Source organism: Pectinophora gossypiella, chromosome 20, assembly GCF_024362695.1.
Source record: "Pectinophora gossypiella chromosome 20, ilPecGoss1.1, whole genome shotgun sequence".
Lineage (NCBI taxonomy): Eukaryota > Metazoa > Arthropoda > Insecta > Lepidoptera > Gelechiidae > Pectinophora > Pectinophora gossypiella.
This window is the reverse complement of record NC_065423.1, coordinates 632,807-658,262: the sequence shown is the minus strand read 5'-3', so window position 1 is coordinate 658,262 and position 25,456 is coordinate 632,807. Positions and strand designations below refer to the sequence as shown.

The 25,456-nt window shown below is 40.2% G+C and overlaps 1 non-coding gene across 1 annotated transcript; it reads left to right on the top strand.

The window, feature by feature from the left end:
* Positions 1 to 10,448: 10,448 nt before the first annotated feature.
* On the top strand, positions 10,449 to 10,521 carry Trnav-cac (transfer RNA valine (anticodon CAC)). The gene has a single exon. It is a non-coding gene; the product is annotated as a tRNA-Val (tRNA).
* The last annotated feature ends 14,935 nt before the right edge of the window (positions 10,522 to 25,456 follow it).

The following is a 25,456-nucleotide window of genomic DNA, read 5'->3' as shown; positions in this document are numbered from 1 at the left end:
TTCGGTTGCAATGCCATCTGCTCTGTACGGGTGTCCATCTGCCCGATACTGACTGGTCGTCCATTTGTGCCCCCCACCCATAGTCGGCGGCATCTGTTGTCAGAAAATGATGAATCAACGTCGGGTGCAGGCTGATCGACACTCGGCGGCTCTCCAGAGCTTTTATCCACCATTCCAGGTCTTCTTTTACTTGAGTTGGCATCTCCGATTGCTTCTGAGATGTCTGTCTGGCCAGAATCCGACAGTATCGTTGGAGCTGGCGGCAGTGCAGTCTCCCCCTGGGTATTACAAAATTTGCAAAATTTAGAGTTCCTAGGATGACTTGCGCCTCCTTCAGCGATAACGTTCCTTTGTGGACGGCTTTGCGGGCGATTAACAAGATTGTATTCAATTTTCTTACTGGCAGGGATTTGAGACTTCGATTCGTATCCCAAAGTAATCCTAGAAACTCTATCTCTTGAACAGGCTTGATTATCGATTTTTGGTAATTGATTGTCCACCCCAATCTTTCCAGCGTTTCTATCGCTATGCTCAAATGGGTTTCCAGCAGAGTACTCGACTGATTTGCCAACAGAAAATCGTCTAAATAGACGATAATTCGGACGCCTTTGTCCCGCAGGTATTGAGCCACCCAATTGGTTAAGGCAGCAAAGTTCTTCGGGGCGCACGACAACCCGAAGGGCAGGCAGGTCATTTGGAGAACCTGGTGTCTGTATACCAGCCGAAGAAACCTTCGATGACTCTCCGCGATTGGTACGTGAAAGTACGCTGACGACAGGTCGAGCTTTGCCATCCAGTCGTTCTTCTGCAGAAATCGGGGTACTTGGAAGTGTGAAATTAGTTTGAAAGGCTTCGGTATTATGAATTGATTCAGACGCTTTAAATTGAATATGGGCCTGAACGACCCGTCGCTCTTTCTCGCCAAGAACATGGTTGAAATGAAACTGGGACCCAACCGTTGTTGATCGGGAATCTCCAGAACACCTTGTTCCAACAGTTGGTTTATCTGCTGTGTCATGTCGGGAGAACGAGCCGTTTCGAATTGACGGCAGACCCGAGGAGATGGATGAATAAGCAGAGGTTTGGAGGTAAATGGCAGACGCATTCCCGTTACTATTTTGAGAAGAGCCTTCGGAGCCCAATCCGTCTGCCACTGCCTCCGATACGCTCGGAGGCAGCCTCCGTAAAAATTGGGTTGAAGCGGATGATAGTCATTTGTCAGATTGGTTTTTCTTGGCTTGTCCGTCCTTTCTAAAGAATTTCTTATGCTTTCCATGGTCCTGTGCCGACTGCTTGGGGATCCCTGTATGGGCAGAAGTTTTATTTTTCCCCGAGTCGTTTCCTCGTGGACGAAAGGACTGGTTATTCGATTCCCTTGAAGGACCTGGTTTAATTTGTTTATTACCTGGGTTGGAGTTGATTTTGCGAGTATTCTTCTCTCCGTAATCCCAAGGACGTACCCATTTATCCATACCACCCGTATTTTGAATATAGGTTTGCAAGGGGTTTTCGTCGAATAGGTGCCTAGAACTCGGCGGGATCTTACGCAGACCCTCCCGTAGATTCTTATTAGCCACTTCGCCCAGGATACGCTCCCTGCGATTTTCAATGAACTCAGCTCGTTTCCCGCAAACCATTTGCATAATTTCCTCACTTACTTTGTGGAATTTTGAGGAAGGTTGAAATAATTCGGAAATCTTGTCGAATATGTTGTCTGGTGATAAAACTGTGCTTGCGGAAGCTGTCCAGTTTATAAATTCTTGTAAGTTTTCATTAAGAAGCTCGCGTTGAGTTAATAAGCCATTGCAAATAGCAGCTAACATTTTTTCCGAGCTTGCTACATAGTCTTTACCCTTCGCGAATTGCCTTAGTTCATCATTTACCTCAAGGTCTACGAAACCTGGCGAGGCATTATGAGCCTTCAACGATTCAGTATAACGAACATCTTTCCAAGCAGGATCACCAAACTTTTGCAATACTTCCAACCGTCTTAGATGAACAGGGTCAGCTGGAGGCACTAAAGGGGCTTTTAGGGCCGTACTTATGTGACTTAGGCTTAAATGCCGCGGTTCGACCACGGTAGTATTGTCAGCAACAATAGGACGTTGTAAACAAAAGTCAGGGTTTGGCCCCAAAGCCAACTCACGCGTTGCATTGGGTGCCGGTAAGGTTTTAGAACACGGAACATTTACACTGGATTGTAAAGAGGGTGTTTGTAACAACACGCTAGTTAACAGATTCACTTTGTTCACTAAGTCATGAAAATCGATATCGGACTCACCGCGCCTCCTCCGTTTTACCTCACCACCCGAGGAATCGGATGAAGATGATTCAGAATTGCTGCTTGAGGACCGGCGGCGCTTAGAGGCGCCAGAGCCGGCGCTAAGCGGCCGTGACCGCGACATTTCGTTGCGGCTACCTTCTGAGGCGGATAAATTATCCGCCTTATCTTGGTCACTATCACCCATAATCCACTATCACTGCACGATTATAACGTTCTTTACACTTACTACGCGTAAATGTTACAAAAACTACACAATTTGAACTTAAAATGCGAAAATAAAATTCAAATTTCGAAAAATAGATGTTATACACTTGAGAAGTCACGACGCTATGAAAGTTGATTTGCCGCCAACGGCCTCCTGTGACTTTTACACTTTATTTTCACTAGATGGCGCTGACATCAACAAAACGTCAACCGATAGCAGGAAATACAAGGGAAGTACAATGACGCACTCTCACAGATGCTGTGCATCGTCACATGCCGATAATAAATGTTTATTTACCAACAAACTCTGCCGATAATTTAAATGACTTTACGGATTGTTTGGGTGCTGTGAGTGCGATTATTGACGAATATGGGATTGATGCTGTATTTATCTTGGGGGATTTTAACGCAGACCCGGGGGAGTTGTTTTACAGAGAACTGACAACTGTATGTAATGACCAATTATGGTCATGTGTCGACGTAGACATACTAGGGCTGGATTCAGGTACGTTTACTTTTATAAGTGATGTGCATTGGACTTGTAGCTGGCTAGATCACTGTATTGCAACTCACTCGGCGATGCAGTCTGTTACTGACGTAGAAGTGATATATGAAACTACATGGTCCGACCACTTCCCACTCATTGTACACTGTAATTTACAATCACTTGCAGCTAAAGTATTGCCTAAAATTAATAATGTCAATAAAGACGTGTTGTGGGGAGTGAGATGTGGGGAGCAGGTTGATATGTATACCAAAGAGTGTCATAAGCGTTTAAAACTTATTGATTTTCCTTCAGAATGTGTGAACTGTGCCGATTGTTTTTGTAACGACCGTGATCATTTGCGTATTTTGGACAAGCTCTATTCTGACATTGTGGCTGCGCTCCGCGACGCGGCAGAGGCGGGTCGGGGAAGTCGAAGGAAGGGCGGGGTTGGTCCGCGCATGGTGGGTTGGAACAAACATGTCGTCGAGGCTCATAGGACTGCCAGGTCTAGGTTTATGGAGTGGGTGAGGTGCGGTAGGCCAAAGACTGGCATAGTACATCAGGAGATGTGTGATAGTAGGCGAGTTTTTAAGTCTAGATTAAAATGGTGTCAAGACCATAAGCACCAAATAAGAATGGACTCGCTTGCTGAAAAACATTCGAAAGGTAACTTTCGGGGTTTTTGGCAAGATACTAGCAAGGTGAATGTGGCACCTGGCCTTCCTGTGAGCGTCGACGATGTCCAGGACCCCAAAGACATAGCGAATATCCTGAAGGACCATTTTTCGGTCAGTTCGCCATTGGGTCCGGCGGGGGGGTGGGTGCTTGATGCTGAAATGAACTGTCAACCGGTTACGAAATTTTTTGCGAAAGATGTCGATAAAGCTATAAAGCTTATAGCAAGAGGTAAATCCCCGGGCCACGATGGGCTCAGCATCGAACACCTGCAGCACGCCGGGCCGCACATTGCCAGAGTGCTGGCCATGTTCTATTCACTTTGTGTGGGTCATTCCTATTTACCAGCCGACTTCATGAAAACAGTGGTAGTGCCTGTGGTGAAGAATAAAACAGGTGACCTTACCGACAAACTTAACTACAGACCTATCTCTCTTGCCACTGTTGTAGCAAAAGTTTTTGACGGGCTGCTTAATACACAGTTAAATAAGTACGTATCGCTACATGATAATCAATTTGGATTTCGACCACGATTATCTACTGAGAGTGCAATTCTGTGTCTTAAGCATACCGTCAAATACTACACAGACCGTCAGACGCCTGTATATGCTTGCTTCCTTGACCTGTCCAAAGCATTCGACTTGGTTCGGTATGACTTGTTATGGGATAAGTTGAGGAGCATAAACCTACCTCAGGAACTAATTAATATGTTTCGGTATTGGTACGCGCACCAGTCCAACATGGTCAGATGGGCAGGGGAAGTGTCGGAGACGTATCGACTCGAGTGTGGAGTGCGGCAGGGTGGGTTGACGTCTCCGACCCTGTTCAACCTTTACATGAACGAGCTGATCGCCGCGCTGAGCAGCACGCGTGTCGGCTGCCATGTGGATGGCGTTTGTGTTAATAATCTGAGTTACGCTGACGACATGGTGCTGCTCAGTGCGTCGGTCTGCGGTTTGAGAAGACTGATGCGGATTTGTGAGGAGTATGCAGGTGGTCACGGTTTAACATATAATGTTAGGAAAAGCCAGTGCATGGTCTTTGAGGCGGGTAATAAATGCCCAGAGAACGTTCCTCCGGTGTTGCTGAATGGTACGCCCTTGGAGAGGGTATATCAGTTTAAGTACCTGGGGCACATAGTTACTGCTGACCTCAGTGACAATGCGGATATTGAGCGGGAGCGGAGGGCGCTGTCTGTAAGGGCTAATATGATAGCCCGCAGGTTTGCGCGATGTACACCAGAGGTTAAAATTACACTCTTTCGTGCGTATTGTACATCACTATACACCTGCAGCCTGTGGGCGAATTACACTAAGCGCTGTTACAATGACCTCCGCATCCTGTACAATAATGCGTTCAGGGTGATATTGGGGCTGCCTCGGTTCTGCAGCGCGTCGGGTATGTTCGCGGCGGCGCGCACCGCCTGCTTCCATGCGACGATGCGCGCCCGCGGCATGTCCCTGGTGCGCAGAGTGCGGGCCAGCTCCAATGTCATCCTGCAAATGATCGGCGATAGGCTGGACTGTCCTTATCTCCGGCATTGCTGCGACAGACATGTGCCTGTATCGATGCCGGTGAGAAGGTATTGTTGATATTCTATTTTAATTGATTTTATTTGTTTTATTTAATTCTATTTTATTATATTTATTATTTTAAGATATTTGAATGTTTTATTATGTAAATTATGGATCATTGTTATCTGAAATAAAGAAATTTTAATTTTTAATTTTTTTTTTTTTATTCTTTATTCATGTATTCGAAGTCGCGTGCGGAGACCTGCCGGGTCTGCATGACAACCGCGCCGCGTGCGGCGCGATTTATATTAAGCGCTTCGACCAATAAACGATACGAATGCTATCTACGTAGATGGACGTCATTCGGCTATTGGTCAAAGGCCTCGATATAGGTAATTCACGCCGCGCGCGACGCGGTTGTTATGCAGAGTCTACTGGTGTCTATATAATTTGCATATTATCTAGAGTTTCGCCAAACAAAATGTCTCATAAATAAAATACTCGTTATTTCCAAAATAAAATTAACTGAAGTACACAAAACAAGTGGCATTTAAGTCCATCAAGTACATTACTAAGTAGATCAGATGACTGAAATGTTTTAAGATCGCCCTGACATTTGTACTGAATTGCATTCGTCGTTATAAGCAATTAGTATTACACAAGTATTTGCATCGTATTTCAAATGCCAATAGGACCTAGGAAGAGGTATTTTTAAATACCACTACCCCACTAGGGGTTGTGGGTTCGACGCCTTAGGCATTTATTATATCAATAAGTATTATATGGATTAACTCAGGCATGTGTATTGCTCCACCGTAGTATTTAATAATTAATTAAAAAAAAAGAAAATCGTTTTTTTTATGTAGGTATTTGCCTCTGACGCAAAACCGCGTATATATATAATGTCATTTTTATCATTTCCATATTTCACATCTATATTTTACCGTTATTTACTACCTATCCACTACTTTTTGATACCTAAACTAAAAAAATCTAAGACTTTGTTTATCTATAGTTCTATCTAGGACTAGTTTATCTAACAATATGCAATGGTGCTAATTCCTGTAAATACCATCTAATTTTATTTTAAGTTATATCTGTCATTTTGTTATCCGCCGAAAAGGAAAGGGACGGGTAATCGACAAGCATAAAATTTATGGAACACACGTCAATTTTAAGCACAAATCTAAAACAACCGTCTAAAAATTTTACATCAGTCAATAACCCGACACAGTTAAGTAGACAGCACGTCAAACGGATTGCATACCAGCGACATACCTTTTTGATTCGCCTGGGTTATTCATTTATTTACTCAGTCTTCCTAAAATTAAGAGCTGTGAATCATCCGTCCCTTTCCTTTTCGACGGATATGAAAATGACGGATATAACTTAAAATAAAATTAGACGGTGTCTGCAGGAATCGGGGCCAATATCAACATTAAGCAATTGGTCCTGCCATTTTGACGTTAATCTACGTATATATTGACATATATTTTTTACATTGTTGCTTTAATATTGAAGCCTCCAAGTGCAAGAAGCCAGAAGGTTGTTCATCCCGAAGACAGACAATGCCTGCAAATTGAGAATACACCTTGACTATAGCCTCCATTGTGCAACAAATCGTGTACACACAAACAATACTATGGTAAATACATCTTCTATCATGTAGGTTGTGAGGTGGATTACCAACCTCATCAACCCTGGTGTCAGGGTTACTATTGAGCCGCTAAAGCCCTTGACATGACTCATGTAACGACTACGTACTTACATTAGTAAGTAGTAACCGGGACCAACGGCTTAACGTGCTTTTCGAAGCACGGATCGTCTTAATTTTGGACAATCAGGTGATCAGCCTATAATGTCCTAACCAAACTAGGGATCACAAAGTGATTTTTGTGATATATCCCCACCGGGATTCGAACCCGGGACCTCCGGAACGTGAGCCCAACGCTCAACCACTGGACCATAGAGGCCGGTAAATACATGGGAATGTTGGAATGCCGAAGGAAGAATTGGTTTTGGATATTTGAACTCAGTGGATTCGGAGGGACTCGTAACATTGTTCTATTCTATCTTCTTATTGTCACCATTTCCCTATCGTTATCCCGTTTCCACAGGGTCTGTGTACCTAAAATAACATAACTACTTAAAAGTAGATAGAAAAGAATCGATCGACCTAATATCGACTATATACATCACTATGCTCATAAACGTCACAACACTAGCGTACGTACTTTGACAGATCTAATTCTTACCGCGCATTGAGACGATTGTAAAATGAAATATATAATCAATAATTGAATTGAACTGGCGTTCTGTTTCATACTACGGTTTAAAATTAAATAAAATACATACAACTGAAACTGAAAAGCATCATGCCATATTCAACTTTCTAGATGTTCATCTTCAATATTTGCATTAATACCCGCTTATTTCTTACTTCATAAACTTTCGCGAAACATTCTAGTACCATAAACTGGATCACTATAATTTATAACTTTATTTTATTGCAGTTATTTTGGTTGTGCAACTATAGTTAAGTGATAGTTGCAAATTAATTGATAGTCGCGAACTATTGGTGATTTGTGAAATTAATATTTATGACATGTAAGCTTAGATTTCTTTGACGTGAGTTAGGTATTTTAGATTTGCCGCATAAGGAATTAAATAAAGGAGCGCTGAGAGCTCTCATCCGGTGCAAAATTTAAAACAACATTCCTGAGAGTGCCCTGTTGGGCGCGAACCTCGGCTAAGGGCGTCGTCTGAGAGAAATAAATTGATAAACCAAACATGAATTCAAACTCATTAAGTCGAATTCATCCTGAAGACAGGCGGAAGGCAAAAGGGAAACCACTGCCCTATTTTCCCCTAAAAATTAGTAGGAGAATGCTACACCGACAAGAGCATTATCATCATCAATTTAAGAGCCACGCTCTTGTCAGTGTAGCATTCTCCACAAACAATAGACACATGACATCATTCATTCATTCATCATTTTTTTATTTTTTTATTATTATTATTTAAGTATTCATTTTATTTTTTTCTTACATGGAACAGATTAAAGAAAATGGTTAACGTCGTGTCTGATAGGGAAGTCAAGGAATTGGCCTTTGATAGACTGGAATGGAAAATGCTACCTACAAGAGAGAGGCTCTTAAATTAGTGATGATGATGAAAGTCAAATTCATTGGTTTAGAGCCCTAACCAGGATTCGAACCCGTAACACTAGCTAGTAAGATACGCGTCCTTCGTGCAGGTTGGGCGTTGCTTTACCATCTTGTGTGTTGATCTAGAAGAATCACTATTATTTATTCTTCTCTTCTATCGTGTGGGTTGTGAGGTGGAGTACCAACCTCATCAACCCTGGTGTCAGGGTTACCATTGAGCCGCCAAAGGCCCCAAAGGCAAAGGGGTTATTTATTTATTTGTTTCTTTTAGTAGAAGTAACTAGTCACCGCCATATCGGGTCACGACTACTCACGACCCCGTTCTCACGCGTCACTCTCGATTTCTGCGAGCCGCGTACCGCGTAGGGCTGGGCAGAGCGAACGTCGATATTTTGAATTTTGTTTTTTAGTGAGTTGTTGTAGAGCTCTTTACTTCCACGTATGACCGAGGATAAATAAGTATATTATTAGAACGTTAAGCTCACCTGATTGTCCAAGACCTGATGATCCGTGCTTCGGAAGGCACGTTAAGCCGTTGGTCCCGGTTACTACTTACTGATGTAAGTAAGTAGCCGTTACATGGGCCATGTCAGGGGCCTTTGGCGGCTCAATAATAACCCTGACACCAGGGTTGATGACGTTGGTAATTCACCTCACATCCCACACGATAGAAGAAGATTAGAACGTCCCTCATACAGAAGAAGATTAGAACGTCCCTCATACTTTATTGAAGTTTGTCATGTTGAGGTAACACGTCCAATTTATGAACTGTTGGTACCTAGTTGGCAACATAGTAAATTCAGTGTAAATACTTACCGATCTTTAGGGAATATTATAAATATGACACTATGAAGGGTTATAGTGTAAAAACTTAACCAAAATAATAATGTTTGCTTACTCAATATTAGGGGGAACTGACAAAATTTAAGAACACTCAACAGTAGCGACACCTGATGGGAGAAATAGGCAGGTTTTATCTTCATTAATCACTACATAGTATAAAACAAAGTCGCTTTTTCTGTCCCTATATCCCTATGTACGCTTAAATCTTTAAAACTACGCAACGGATTTTGATGCGGTTTTTTTAATAGATAGAGTAATTCAAGAGGAAGGTTTATATGTATAATAACATCCATTAAATAGTGGAGAAATACTCTTATTGTTGAGGTTTTTAATGTGATGTCGTAAATAATTTTATTTTTTCCTCAGCATTGCACTTGAACGAAGCCGGGGCGGGTCGCTAGTATATTCTAAACGTAAAAATGTATCGTTTAACCATCGAACTGGATCGGAATCTATCTACCGTTGAGCCAGTTCTAACTAACGACTTTCGATTTCAACGAGTCGATTGATCTAAAGTTTCTAACACCTAAACTTGGTAGGCTCTGTTCTAAGCACTTATGACTTAGTTACTTCAGCTCGTACTTTTAACCGACTTAAAAAAAGAAGAAAGATATCAATTTTCGTACGTATGTAAGTTTGAAGCAAGCATGATATAATTATCAAATGTAAGTATCATATGATTCATCGTTACATTCCGTTATATGAATGAATACCTACTTACCTACTATTACGTTATGGTTCTATATTTATCTTCAATACACTATAAACGTTACTACTTCAATAGCTACTTTCTCAACGGCCTCTGTGGTCCAATGGTTGAGCGTTGGGCTCACGATCCGGAGGTCCCGGATTCGATCCCGTGTGATATGTTATTACAAAAATCACTGTGATCCCTAGTTTGGTTGGGACTTCAGGACATTACAGGCTGATTACCTGATTGTCTGAAAGTAAGATGAACCGTGCTTCGGAAGGCACGTTATATGGCCTCTATTGTTAATATGGCCTAGCAAAATATTTTATATTTAATCCCTAGAAACTACTACAACGAAAATTCAAGGTTTTGATACCGTCCACATTTCCGTCAATTCGGGAAACTTAAAAAAAATACATCATAATTATTTTGATTGAGGAATAAATTATTGTGTATGTAAAACTATTTAAAATGTTCTCCTACCACAATGTAATAAAGTTCAAATTAGTCAAGCATATTCATTTATTTGTTAGTTACGAAATAACTAAGGCAACTATAGCGTAATTTCAACAGCGTCTATCAAGTTTCCGTAGTGTAGCGGTTATCACGTGTGCTTCACACGCACAAGGCCCCCGGTTCGATCCCGGGCGGAAACAGTCGAACTTTTTGAAGCACATAATTTTATTAGTTATTTTTTTTCTCTCTTTCTTATATTTAATTCCTTATATTCGTAATAAAAATGTTTTATTATATTTCGTTGATTTTTCTCTTATTCGGAATAAGTTATTTCCTGATGAAATTATTGTATTGTTCACACTGAAAGGGAAAATTGCAATCTAAATTTTAACAGGCGCTTCTAGTGCCATACGGTAGCAAAGAGTTGCAATAATTGTATTGAATAATAGAATAGTTAATTATTTTGTTGTCATACAAAAGACATCAACGAGATGCTTGTAGATTTTTGAGGAACAAGTTTATTTTTTGTTGATATTCAGTTCTGTGCAATAAAGTATAAAATATTTGATTTCATTTGATTTTTTTTTGTGTTGAGTTTGTTTAATTTGTGTATTGATATCGTCACTGGAAAGGCAAAATTACGTAAGCGCCAAAATAGGTATTTTGGGTTTTTTATATATTCGGAATCAGCGTTTCATTCTGCGTCGATCTGTCTGGGTAGCATTGCGATACGAGCACTTTTTTGGCGCTTACGTAAATTTGAAAATAGTTGACTTTTTTCAATTCCAGTTTCTTAAACGACAAGATTTTGGTGTTTTTTTCGTGACTGGTGTATAAGTAATATTGTGGTCCTATATAATAACTACATATTAACTTTAAGTAAATTTGGCATTCTATAGTTTGAAAAGTATAATTTTATTAGTAATTTTGGACTACTGAAAATAAAAAATAGACTATGTATAAGTCATTTTTATTTACAGCTTTTAAAATAAGTAAGGCGTATAAGAAAAAAATGTCTTAGCATGTTTATGCAGTGAATGGCGTATAAGTAATTTTGACTTACAGTATTTAGAATAAGTAAGGCGTGTACGTAAATTTGCCTTCGCATTTTTATGCTGTTATTAAGCAAGTTTGTGGGCTAGCAGTAAGTTTCCCAGGAAGTTATTTTTTAACAATAGATCTAAAAGTAAAACTATTTTAGAATTGATTTTATAATTTATTAGCGACCCGGCTTCGCTCGGATGCAATGCTGAGGAAAAATTAAATTATTTACGACATCACATTAAAATCCTCAAAAATAACAGTATTTCTACACTATTTATTGGATGTTATTATACATACCTATAAACTTTCCTCTTGAATCACTCTATCTACTAAAGAAAATTGCATCAAAATCCGTTGCGCAATTTTAAAGATTTAAGCGTACATAGGGATATAGGGACAGAAAAAGCGACTTTGTTATACTTTTTAAGTTCTGTCGTTTGCATATTTAGCGCCAATTTTGAATTGAGAACTCAAAATTCAAATTTGTTGGAATTTCGAATATCAAAACAATTGAAAGCATTAGGATTTAATGCAATTGTTTAGTCACAGCGTTGGTTTGAATCTGTCAGGTCCGAAAATGAATCTTACAAAGAAAAATTTTCTATAACTTTCGAAGAGGCCTACTGCGACTTCAGTGTTTCAAACAGTTAAAATCTCTATTCCACGATGAAGTGCCATGTCTGCGAGCCATCGAACGCTGGTATTTAGAATTCGAGCGTGGACATCCGCCTTCACTGAAGATAATATCGTTGCTGTGAGACAACTAATCCTCAAAAATCGTCATGTGACATACCGAGAATAGAGGCGTTATTAGGCATTTCAGGGACAACCATTTAAACGATATTGAATGAGGCACTTGGTGTGAGAAAACTAGTTTGCCGTTGCATCCCGCATTTTCTGACGATCATAAGGTAGCCCGCGTCAGATGGTGTAAGAAAACTCTTCAGAGGTTCAACCGAGGAGAGTCAAATCACGTGTACGACATCATCAGTGGTGATGAATCTTGGATTTATGCTATTATCTTGATTCCAAACAACAATCCACAGTTTGGGTCTTCCAAAACGAGTCAAAGTTGTTCGCTCTCGAAGCACTTCAAAGAAGATGGTGGCTACCTTCGTGGAGAAAATCGGTCATGTTGCGACAATTGCACTTGAAGATCGTAGGACGGTTAATGCAGATTGGTATACCACAAGTCATCGCCGAACTTCGAAAATCTAACCCAAAGCGACGCATGATGATGCGCAGGAGTGCAGGATGCTGCACCATGACAACGCAAGCTCACACACCGCTCGTCAAACGATTATTTGAAGCAGGAAAACGTAGAAATTCTTGACCATCCTCCATACAGTCCTGACCTAAGCTCCAATGATTTCTTTACATTTCCTAAAATTAAAAAAGAAACTCTTCGCGGTCAAAGGTTCCAGTGCGGTGAAGAAGCGGCCAACGCTTTCAAGTCAGCCATTTTGAACACTTCTACTTTGGAGTGGAATAAATGTTAAATAACACCTGGTTCGAGCGAATGGAAAAGTGTATTAAACTTCGTGGTAAATACTCTTAAAAACAATAAGGGGAATTATTGAGGAATTAAAAAGACTTGACCCTTCCAGAGACTTGACTCGACTTAGAGCCACGTATGCTTGTCCTAATTCAAACAATTTTGAGCCCAAATATACTACTGCATGGTCGACTGTGCTGCCCTGCATAATGTTATGTTATGTTAGTGGGCTCTGTTTTCCGCATTTAGACTCTAAGGTGGCCCATTATGCGTGTAATTGTTGACTACGTAAGCCAACCTATCTCCTTCCAGAAGCTCAGAAGCCTCCTGGGGATTTCACAGGCTTCGCGGAGCGACCCCACCCAGCGATCCACTGTGCTGCCCTGCATATTATGGACGGTGGATGACAATGACAAAATTAAGGGCAACATCCTTCTTTCAGTCATTTTGTAATATCGTCCATCTTGGATTTGAAATTTTGACATAATGACAGTATTCTACTAGTGTAGTCCTATCTTTGATACCCATATTGAGGGGGTTGTGGAAAAATATGTACCTAGTCCGCTATTTTGGAACGGCGGCCATCTTGGATTTTAAATTTTGACATAATCACAGTATTCTACTTGTGTAGCTATTTCATTTGATACCCATATTGAGGGGGTTTGCAAAAATATGTAATCCCCCATTATGTACCGGCTGCCATCTTAGATTTATAATGTTATTGATTTTATTATATTGTATTGACATCGGAATTGAAGGTGCGTACCAAATTTCAGAACAATCTGACAACAGGAAGGTACTTAAATTGCAATATCTAATTTTGATACAAATATACCTACCGTACGGGTTTAGCTAAATAAAACCGTTTAACCCTTTCACGGACAGAGACCATGGGTCATTGGTGGTTCATAATAGGTAGTATGGCACCTTGGAATCGGAACGTCCGTATACGTTCTGTCTTTGAAAGTGTTAAAAAGAAACTTTTACAAACAGATAACGGGTTGTACGCTATTATTTTATTTTATGAAACTTGCACTTCAGTATTTTAATAGCCATTTTTATAAATCAATTGAAGTAAGAAGTAGTTTAAGGAGGTATTAAGAATAATTATTTGTCTCTTACGTCTTTTTACCCATGTAAGATATTACAAAAACTTACTTTAAAGAATTTTTGGTGAACTGACATAATCAATCGATCACTTTTTAGGCAATTTTTACATAATGAGAGCAGATGTGTAAAAGTCGTTACAGTAACTTTTACTCCGCTAACATTACAGTATTACTATATTTAAAGAAATATTGTCGTTCTCGTATGCATTGTCTTAAGAGCTGTAAGTAATTTTGCTTCCAAATAATATTTTAACCAGATGGCGGTTAAGTAAATTTGCTTTACTGTAAACTGAAGTCATTTTTACGTAAGCGCCACTATATCCTAAAATAGCAATCCAACAGTTATAATATGTATTGCTGGACATAGAAAATTAAAAAACAATGTAACCTTACCTTGACATCATCTAAATTGGATAATTGGGTAAAAAGTTATGATAAAAAAACGAAAAAATGAAACTTTAAACGGCTTTTTCTCGAAATGGCCTTTTGGCGCTTACGTAATTTTGCCTTTCCAGTGACGATATAAAGATCAATCAATCATTTGTTATGAATACCCGAACCAACGTTATCAAGTTTACAACTTGAAAGATTGCTTCTGTAAAATGATCCGTGCTTTGGAAGGCACGTTAAGCCGTTGGTCCCGATTACTAGTTACTGATGCAAGTTAGTAGTCGTTACATGAGCCATGTCAGAGGACTTTGGCGGTTCAATAGTAACCCTGACACCAGGGTTGATGGGGCTGGGTGTCGGTACCAGTCTCCTCAGTTCGTTCGTCTTACAAACAGCAGTAAGTTTTATTATCTAAAGCAGTCAAACTAACCACACATAAAGAATAACAAGTTGTTATGTTCACTTTTGTTCCAGAGATTATGAAAAAGAATCGTTCGATCGGTAAAGAGCTGCGTACTTTTAACACGCAGTCTAATTATTAACGCTATTGGCCCCGATTCCTGCAGACACCACCTAATTTTATTTTAAGTTATACCCGTCATTTTCTTATCCGCCGAAAAGGAAAGGGACAAGGGAGGGTATGAATTCATCATCAGCCGTACGACGCCCACTGCTGGGCATAGGCCTCCCCCAAGGATCTCCACGACGATCGGTCCTGCGCTGCCCGCATCTAGCGGCTTCCCGCGACCTTCACCAGTTCGTCGGTCCACCTTGTAGCGGGCCTACCCACTGAGCGTCGTCCGACACGCGGCCGCCACTCCAGAACCCTTCCGCCCCAGCGGCCATCGGTTCTCCTCGCCATGTGTCCTGCCCACTGCCACTTCAGCTTTGCAATTCTCCGAGCTATGTCGGTGACTTTAGTTCTCCTGCGGATCTCCTCATTTCTGGTTCGATCAAGCAGGGAAATACCAAGCATAGCTCTCTCCATTGCCCGCTGAGCGACACGGTATGAATAACCCGGGCGAATAAAATAGGCATCTCGCTGGTATGCAATCCGTTTGACGTTTTGTCTACTTAACTCTGTCGGGTTATTGGCTGATGTAAACTTTTTAGACGGTTGTTTTAGATTTCTGCTTAAAATTGTTATGTATGTGTTCTATAAATTTTATGCCTGTCGATTACCCGTCCCTTTCTTTTTTAGCTGATAAGAAAATGACAGGGATATCTTAAAATAAAATTAGATGGTGTTTACAGGAATTAGCACCATTATCTACCAAAGGTCAGTATGACTAAACATAACCAGTGTTACTACAAAACACAAACTAAAAATAGACTATGTTTGAAACAGTATTTCGCGCCACGAAACCAATCGGCGGATTTTAATGAAGCTAACTTGATAAGTCATAATAATTCTATGCAGGGTCTGCGACAGTAGCGCCGCGGCCTTCGGTACTTCTTTCGTATACGGATTATATTTTAAACATAGTTTATCTTTTAGTCTTTGTTTTGTAGTAACACTTAACAAGTCGTTGTCCCTCCCTTCTCAAGGCAGTCCGACTTGCAGTGGCAGATATAATCATAATGATTATACAATGATAATTATCTGACCTCACTCTTAAGTGGGGATTGATATCGTTTAAGGTCTTTAGTGTTTAGTGTGTAAACACTTGACTCTCTCTGTGACGCCGCAGGTTCGAATCACAGCACGGGCCTAAACCAATGATTTTCGAATTCATGTTTGGTTGAATAATTATCACGTGATTAGCTGTGAAGAAAACTGTCGTGGGGAAACTCATATTCCCGACAAATGCGTCTCGGAGGTGTGTGTCCTAACCTATATCGGGTTAAAAAGTCAGACAAGCAGTCGCTTCTGTATCAAACCCGACCAGTCAAATCATACCATGTTATTATATTTGGGGGGTTTAGTACGATCTACTTACTCTGAACCAGCGTGCGTGTATGAAACGATTGATTTATGTGGAGGAAGCAAGAGAAGTGTGCCAGGATCGAAGCAAATGGTATTCCATAGTCTCTGCTTACTCCGGTGGGAAATAGGCGTGAGTTTATTTATGTATGTAAGTATGTCTTATTATCAGGTTAGGCAAGCGGATACTGTGATAATCGCTAGGGAGATGAAGGTGTGTGGTTTAGGTTATTTACGAACAGATCGCCACCAACAAAATGTATGTGTGGTTGTATAAAGGTACCTCACGGTTGTGTCGGCAACTGATTTTGAATATTCCGTGTGGTGGTTTAATCATGGTGTTCAACTGAGATAGGGTGGAAGTGCACTTCTACGATTTCTTTAGGTTTTCATCCATGACTGTGTGGGCACCTATTTTCTTTTAATAATATAGGCTCGTGTTTGACTACAATCTCACCTGATGGTAAGTAACGATGTGCCTATTCACTCTAGCCTTGAAGACTCCCGGATTATAACGAGTTGAAAAAACAGACGATGGCAGACAGTTTTAATCCTTTGCTGTTCGGATCAACAAGGAAGAGGCGAAACTCTTAGTGCGGATTGGTGGTACTCAACATAAGGATGAAATGCCTGCCGATGCCCAATTGTCCGTAGGTGAAATCTAGGTGCTGTTGGTGATCATCTTCTCTGGTGTTATAAGACACTCAAACGATACGCACGGTGCAGATTTTTGGTAAAGAGAAAGAATAATTGCTATACAAGGGGAGGAGGCCTATGCCCAGCAGTGGGCGTCGTACAGCTGATGATGATGAATTGCTATACATAAAAATATAGCAATTATTTTTTCTCTTTACCAAAATTATACTTTGTTGGGGATGGCAACAGATTATTTTGATTCACACAAGTGGCACATTCATTTTACCGCCGTTTTACAGTATATAATGACGGATGTCGATCAGTAAACATGTAGACCTTGCTGCGCTTGTAATTAGGTATAATATTGTGACGCTAGGCTTCAAAGTAGCTAAGTAGGTACTAAATGGTTGTTATGGCTGACGGCGGTAAAACTGGTGGCTTCCACTCTGTTCTAATGCGTTGTCGTATTCGGTGATGAAAGCAGCCAGTGGCCCCGATTCCTGCAGACACCTCCTAATTTTTTTAAAGTTATACCCGTCATTTTCTTATCCGCCGAAAAGGAAAGGGACGGATGATTGTCAACAAGTTAATTTTAAAACGAATGAGTAACTCGGGCGACTAAAATAGGCATCTAGCTGGTATGTAATCCGTTATTCGCCGGTGTAAAATTTTTAGACGGTTGTTTTCGATTTCTGCTTAAAATTGACGTGTGTTCCATAAATTTTATGCCTGTCGATTTCCTCTCTCTTTCTTTTTCAGCGTACTTATAAGAAAATGACAGGTATAAAATTAGATGGCGCCTGCAGGAATTAGCACCAGTGTCCTTACTATTAAAGAGTTTTACAACATGAACATTCCCACTTTAGGGAAATTCTCGGGAACGGCATATAACGGATTGTTGATTGTATTTACAATTAAACTCGTGACCGCAATCCCCATTGATAATTTGCCACATTGTTTCATGGCCTCTCTGGTGTAGTAGTTAGAGCGTTCGTCTCTCAATCTGGAGGTCCCGGGTTCGATCACTTTGTGATACCTTGTTTGGTTAGGGCACAGTGGGCTTCACCCGATTATCTGAAAGTAAGATGATCCTTGCAAGATTTTCGCAACCCAGGACGAAAATTTTGTATTGCTGTACTTAGCCGGGATAAGTTGTTTATCCACGCGTTACTGTATTAGGCACGTGTATAATATCGGCACGTATTTGAGATAACTAGTAGCACACCCCGGACGCTTCATACAAAAAATCAAATCAAATTATACTTTATTGTACAGAACTAAGTAAATTTCAACAATCAGACGTAACACATGAACACAGTACAATTGGGTCCTGTACTAGTTCAAGATAAATTATGAAATACTGATTACTAAATAAAGACAGATCTAAAACTAAAGAAAAACATTCAGTGCCTTCTATTTAACTTATTTATGAATTTTAATCAAGAAAAACTTAATAATAATTCCGATATTTTATCACGTTTTTCTATGACGTCACAATGTGCTTTTTCATACAAATTCCATAGTAATTCCGTGTTTTGACGTTTAGCAAGAAGTAATTGATTTGACTAGTTGGAAACCTGCCTATTTGAACGGCCTTATTGCTCTAGAGCAATTTCTTCCTGGCAACCATTAAACTGAAACAAACATTTACAAACAACTTGGATACGGCATGATGCAACAAGAAATAAATACCTAAAAGTAAAACTAAAGTTAATATAATAAGTACTCTATACGTACATATTATATATGTAGCGACAATATTAGCAGAACGTAGTTTGTAGCTCACTGGGACGGGCTAACCTATAAAATGCTACTTAGGTTTTATGACGATCTTGTGACGTAGCGAGTAGGCGCCGCTACTTCAAAAGCGCACCCCTGATGCCGGGCAGCAGCGGTATCAGTACTGATTGGAGGCCGAGGAAATGGATTCTGGTAGGGCTCTAGCTAGAACATCACCGATTGAGAAATTGGTCGGTGTACTGCGGAACGGAAGGCGATTGGGGCAACCACCGTTCTTCACACCCTATCTATGGAGTAATGAAGGCGATTACTCCACCGACAAGTGCGCAGCTCTTAAATAAAGAGAGAGACGTTCATATATTAATAAATACTAAAAAAAAACCTCGTTTTACACAGACACTACACATTGACGTTATCGTACACGCGCATCTGTTTGTGTGACGTCTGACGCCCATACTATTGAAGACTAAAGTAAGACCGCGGGCACGGAATAAATAATAGTACTTACTACCCGCCGGGTAAACCTAGCTCAGCCGCTGGTGGGGAGCGGAGAGTTCATAATTCATAATCATTTATTATGTGTTTTCCTAAAACACACAGCGTTTAGGTGAAGAAGCAGTCTGTGAATAGCCTTGAAACCATAAATAATTTAAGAAAACATACCTGAATCTCTATGGTTTACCGTAAGTTTCTTTCTACTGTCACCAGAGGGCGCCAGTTTCTATGCGATTGGGACGTCATCTATGACGTACTTCATAGCGTTTGTGAATTTTGCCGGTAACAGAACGTCAAAAGTTTTCTCGTGAGAAAAAGGCAAAATTAAAGTTTATTTTCATAGATTTTTATGTTAAAAAACGTAAAAGTGAGTGATAGTATCACGTAAAAGTGGTTACGAATGTAATATGGATCAACCAGTGGATAATTCGGATCCGGAGCATTATGGCGATGCAAACCAGGCGGGTCCTTCTGCTGCTCCTGAGGGAGAGCAGAATAGGACCTCGAGCGATACTGATAGCAGTTCTTCATCTTCGGAAGATGAGGAAAGTATCGTATCGCCGCCGCCTAATAAGAGACCAAAACGTAAGTCCAAACATGTTACGACGTGTTCCGACCCTCGTGTCGAAACTTTAATTAATCATGTAAGTTGTTTATCTGAGTATGTGTCACAAATACCGCAATATTTGCAATCTTTAAACACTAATACAAATGTAGATAACATTGCTCAGCCAGGCCCATCAACTTTTTTACAAAATCCGTGTCTGCCGGTTTCTAACTGTGTCAGTTTAGGTGAGTTAGGTTTGGAATTTGACCAAAGAAACATTGTGCCATTAGCGGACAAGGACAGACTAGAAGAATTAAAAAGACTGCAACAGTTGGATAGTCCAGCTTGGAAAAATATCCGCTATAAAAAAGCACTGCAAACTCTTTCAGCGACACCTGGTTTTGTGGGGTTGAAAGTTAATGAGGAATTTTGTCATTTTAACAAGAACAAGGATTATTTGGCATCAACAGAGAATCTGTTAGCTGGTTTGTCAAATGCTGTTTTACAACAAAGGGAACTTTTAAAGACAGGTTTACAAAACTTGGTAGATTGGGCATCGGCCAACCCCAAAGACTTGAACCCTAATTCTTTATTTGGAAAGGTTTCATCTACATTTGGTCCCGGTTCCCCAAGCTATAACATGTCTGAAACAACGATGCAAATAATCTGTGGTAAGAGATCAGAATGCATCGAGGTACGTCGGGACCGTATCCTTAAGGAAATAAAGAACCCGAATGTTAAGACAACCTTAATGAACATTCCTCCAAGTGCAGAGCACCTGTTTAGCCGAGGTAGTTTGCTGCCACTTATTAACTCTCTGGGGGAGTGCAGTCTTGGCTGAACACACCTAATTATTTAAAAGAAAAAAGGTTTTCAGAGCAACATACAAATAAAAAAGTCCAGAAGCAACCAAGCAAATTTAATAAGACAGAACAGAAAAAACAGACTCATAATAACAAGAAAAACCACACCTTTCGCCGAAACAGTGGAACAGACTCCAATACTAAGTCAAAATGACTATCTGTTGAGGGCATTCAGAGGGGGTTGCCTGAGGGAACATTTAGCAGACTGGGAACAATTAGGTGCCCAACAATATATCCTGACAACCATTGCGCGGTGTCGGATACCTTTCAAAGACGAGCCCCCTCTACATTACCCTCACAGAAAAATTATAAAAAATTTTTCAACAAAAATATCCCCGGAGATGACATCAATGATAAACGATCTGAAGGAGAAGGGGGTATTAGAACAACCACCCATTCTAAATTCCGGGTTTCATTCGAGGATGTTTTTAGTCAAAAAGTCAGATGGAGGCACTCGGCCAATATTCGACCTCAGGGGTCTCAATGCCCACATATATACAAAACATTTCCACCTAATAATGCAAACAGATGTGAGAGACTTTTTACAGACCGGAGACTGGTTAACAAAGATAGACCTTCAAAATGCATATTTTCATATACCAATCTCGGAATCGCACAGGCGCTTCCTACGAGTCATTTACAACCAGGAAGTACTCCAATTAACTTCTCTACCGTTTGGCCTGTCATCGGCCCCCCGCACTTTTGCGGCCGTTACAAATTGGGTTGCGGAGATTCTTCGTGCCCGTGGCATCCGTCTGTTGGTGTATCTAGACGACTTCCTGTTAGTACACCAAGACCGCTCCAAATTAGTCTGTCAGGTTGCGGAAACACTGAAGAATTTGCAAGCACTGGGCTGGCATGTCAATTACCAAAAATCTGTTCTCGAACCCACCCAGGAGTTAGAGTACCTGGGGCTCTTATGGAACACCCAATTAAATACCCTGTCACTACCCTCAAAGAAAGTTACGAAGCTAAGGGAGTGCATCTCGATGCTCCTAAGCAGAAGAAGGTGTTCTCTGCGGGAAGCTCAATGCCTTTTGGGATTACTAAATTTCGCAAATTATGCCATTCCCAAGGGACGCCTACGTTGTCGCAAAACCCTAATTTTCTTGAGAAAATTCAACAAGAACAGACCCAGACAAAAAAGAGAATTGCCCCCTCATGTACTCCAAGATTTAAGTTGGTGGCTAGCTGCAATCAATCACAGCTCAACGCTACTGCACAAGCCAAAAGTAACCCACTTTCTAACCACCGACGCAGCGGATGCGGGATTTAAACGAACTCTTCCTGACGGGGAAGTGGACTTCAGATCAAATGAAATGGCACTCCAACATGAAGGAAATGTACGCAGTGTATGGTGCCATAGAACACCAACGTGCAATCCTTCAGAATGCTCATGTCCTGATTCAATCGGACAATCAGACGTTAGTAGCCTACATAAGAAACGAGGGGGGCACGCACTCACAGGGGATGCTGGATCTAACTACCAGGCTCCTGGAGCTAACCGAGCAGCTGAATCTGACGCTGTCGGCTTCCTACCTCCCGGGGAGGTTAAACGGAATAGCGGACCGCCTGTCAAGGGGTCGACCATTACCGGAATGGCACCTACTACGCCCGGCCGCGGAGGCCATATTCAAAAAGTGGGGCGTCCCAGACGTCGACTTCTTCGCGTCCAGAGAAACCGCCGTAGTAAAAAAATATGTGTCCCTAGACTCGAGAGATGGCTCGGCAATTTTTTGCGATGCCTTCAGTCAAGAATGGGTCGTCCAGCTGGGCTGGCTGTTTCCACCACCCAATCTCCTACCGCGGGTGCTAGCTCATCTCAACAATGCGAGCGGGACGTTCATCCTGATAGCCCCGAATTGGAATCAATGCTTTTGGCTACCGGACCTTCAGGCGAGAGCCCTAGAAGAGCCAATTCCTATACCGAACCTGCGGAAGGTTCTGATAGACTGGACTACAAAAACTGTTCCACCACAAATAGACAAGTTATGTCTGCAGGCGTGGAAAATTGGGGGTGGGCTGATAGGATCGCGCATTGGAGCCACGAAGAACAACAGCTCTTGAGAAGTAGTTGGCGGACATCTACTCTTACTACTTACAGCGCTCCTATTAAGAGATGGATTTCGTGGTGTGAATCTAATAGCATTAATCACAGGATTCCACATGGAAATGACATTGCAAGATTCTTAGCCAACCTTTACATAAAGGAAAACTTGGCTTATAGTACCATATTGCTACATAAATCTGCAATTTTGACATATTGTGCATCATCCGGAGAACATCTGACAAAAAATTTTCTAGTTCACCAAGTGTTAAAAGCCATATCACAAGCGAAACCAAGACCCCAAAAGCCACCAATATGGGATACAAAATTGTTATTTGATTGGTTAAGAACAACTCCGAGTACAGGTTCATTTTTTGACATTTCCAGAAGAACAGCATTGATTCTTCTATTAGCATCAGGACGTAGATTACATGATTTGACACTTCTTCAAGTCACTGATGAGAGTTGTATTCAACAAGATGATGAAATCATTTTGTGGCCAATGTTTGGTTCCAAAACAGATTCAGCTTCTCATCGTCAGTCAGGTTGGCGACTAATATGCACACACTGATGTGAAGGTTTGTCCTGTAAGACATATTAAACAACTTATCCAAGCCTCTAACTCTAGACGTTCAAAAGGAGGAAATCCTTTAAGTCTATTTATCTCGGTTACTGGTGTAGTAAAACCAGCTACTAGGACCATAATAGCAGGATGGATACGGACCATTTTTAGAGAGGCTCATATAGATGCTTCACCTGGAAGTATAAGATCAGCTGTAGCTTCAAGAGGCTGGTTAGAGAATAGACCCGTAGAAGAAATTCTCCGCAGAGGGAATTGGAAGAGTATTGAAACTTTCAGTAAATATTATTGTAGGCAGATTGAAAGAACTGAAGTTAAAAGTGCTGATTTGTTGGTTTCTAATTTTACAAATGCCTAAGAATTTTTTGATTTAATTTTTAAATAACTTAGGAAGAATTTTAGTTACTTTTCGTTTTTTATTTGTTTAATATTGATTGTTTATTTTGAATATGTTTAAGACATGCTTCTTAAATGTTTATTTTCATACATTTTCATGATATGTAAATGTTTATTTTCTTAACATAAAGTTTCTGATTATGTTAAAGTGTATTTTCTTATAGATCACATAGCGTTTGTTTTAATCACCAGCAGATAACAAACAGGTCTTCACCTAAACGCTGTGTGTTTTAGGAAAACACATAATATAAATGTTTTGCATTACAACAAAACAGTTATTATGTGTTGAATAAAACACACAGCGTTGCATCAAGGTACTTGCTGGTGGCGAAGACACTATGAAGTACGTCATAGATGACGTCCCAATCGCATAGAAACTGGCGCCCTCTGGTGACAGTAGAAAGAAACTTACGGTAAACCATAGAGATTCAGATATGTTTTCTTAAATTATTTATGGTTTCAAGGCTATTCACAGACTGCTTCTTCACCTAAACGCTGTGTGTTTTATTCAACACATAATAACTGTTTTGTTGTAATGCAAAACATTTATATTTATTTATTTAGATAGGTATACCAACAGTACACATATATTGTAAAGTTATAAAATGCAAGTCTTAAATTGGTTTTGTATAAAAATAAAAAAATAAAAATGTTATTATATTTATTTTCATCTCAATATTAATTAATTTTTCATTTTAATAAATATGATTTTGATTTTAAGTTTTGATTTTAATAATTTTAACTTTATTTCAATCTTATTATTATTTTTAATTTTAATATATGGGACATAATTATATCTTACAATATGGGTGCCTACCTGAAATAAATGCATTTTATTTTATTTTTATTTTATTTTTTTTATTACAGTTTGTAGATGGTCAGCATTTAACATTTTGACCAGCATTTAACGTTGCCGTTCTATACGTATATTATTCCTTACTCTATGCCAGTAGGTAACTTATGTCCAGAATTTCATTACACTCATAATAGATTTAGCGGACTATTTGAATAACGATATCGTCCAATCATTCACTGATAACGATAAGCCTGGCTTTAGGTTAGATTTATAATGTTTTGTAACAAAAAAGTTATTAATTCTCTGTAGCTTTCGTTTGGAGCTAAACGCCTGTGGTTGGTAGAAGTCGCGCGAATTGCCTTGTACTCGTATTAAATACCTAACTAACGTTTACCTCTGTAATCGATTCTTTCTTTGTGCATAGAATATTTGTATTTGCAAAGTCTTTTAGTGAATGTTGACGACAAAAAATTGATTCATCTAACTAGGTATACATAAAGGTAAATATATAGGGTCGCTTCAATGCTCGACTGAGTGATCTAATGCTGGGTTGAAATTGAAAGTGAGCAAAAGACGGAACGGGTTATGCTATTTCTCTTCCCGAACATGTTGTAAAGCCTGTCAGATGAATAGGCTAATTTCCAAGTAGTCAAATCAGTTAGGTAGGTACTTTTTACTACACGTCAAAACACGAAATTACTATCGGGGCCTACCTGTTAGTTATCAATCACTACTCTGTGATCACTATAAGTAATACGGTTCATAATCTCTGTTAACGACAGCCTCCTTGGAGCGATCTCGTTGGTAATTAATCTTTTATAAGTATTCATTTTTTTATACTGTTTTGGTAGTCCCTCAAGCTGTAGAAACTTGTTGTGAGTGCATACATCGATATCGCAAAGCAAAAACCAATACGTGCTGAAATCATCATCAGCCCATTAACGTCCCCACTGCTGGGGCACGGGCCTTCCCTATGGATGGATAGGGAGATCGGGCCTTAAACCATCACGCGGGCCCAGTGCGGATTGATGGTTATTAACGACTGCTAATGCAGCCGGGACCAACGGCTTAAC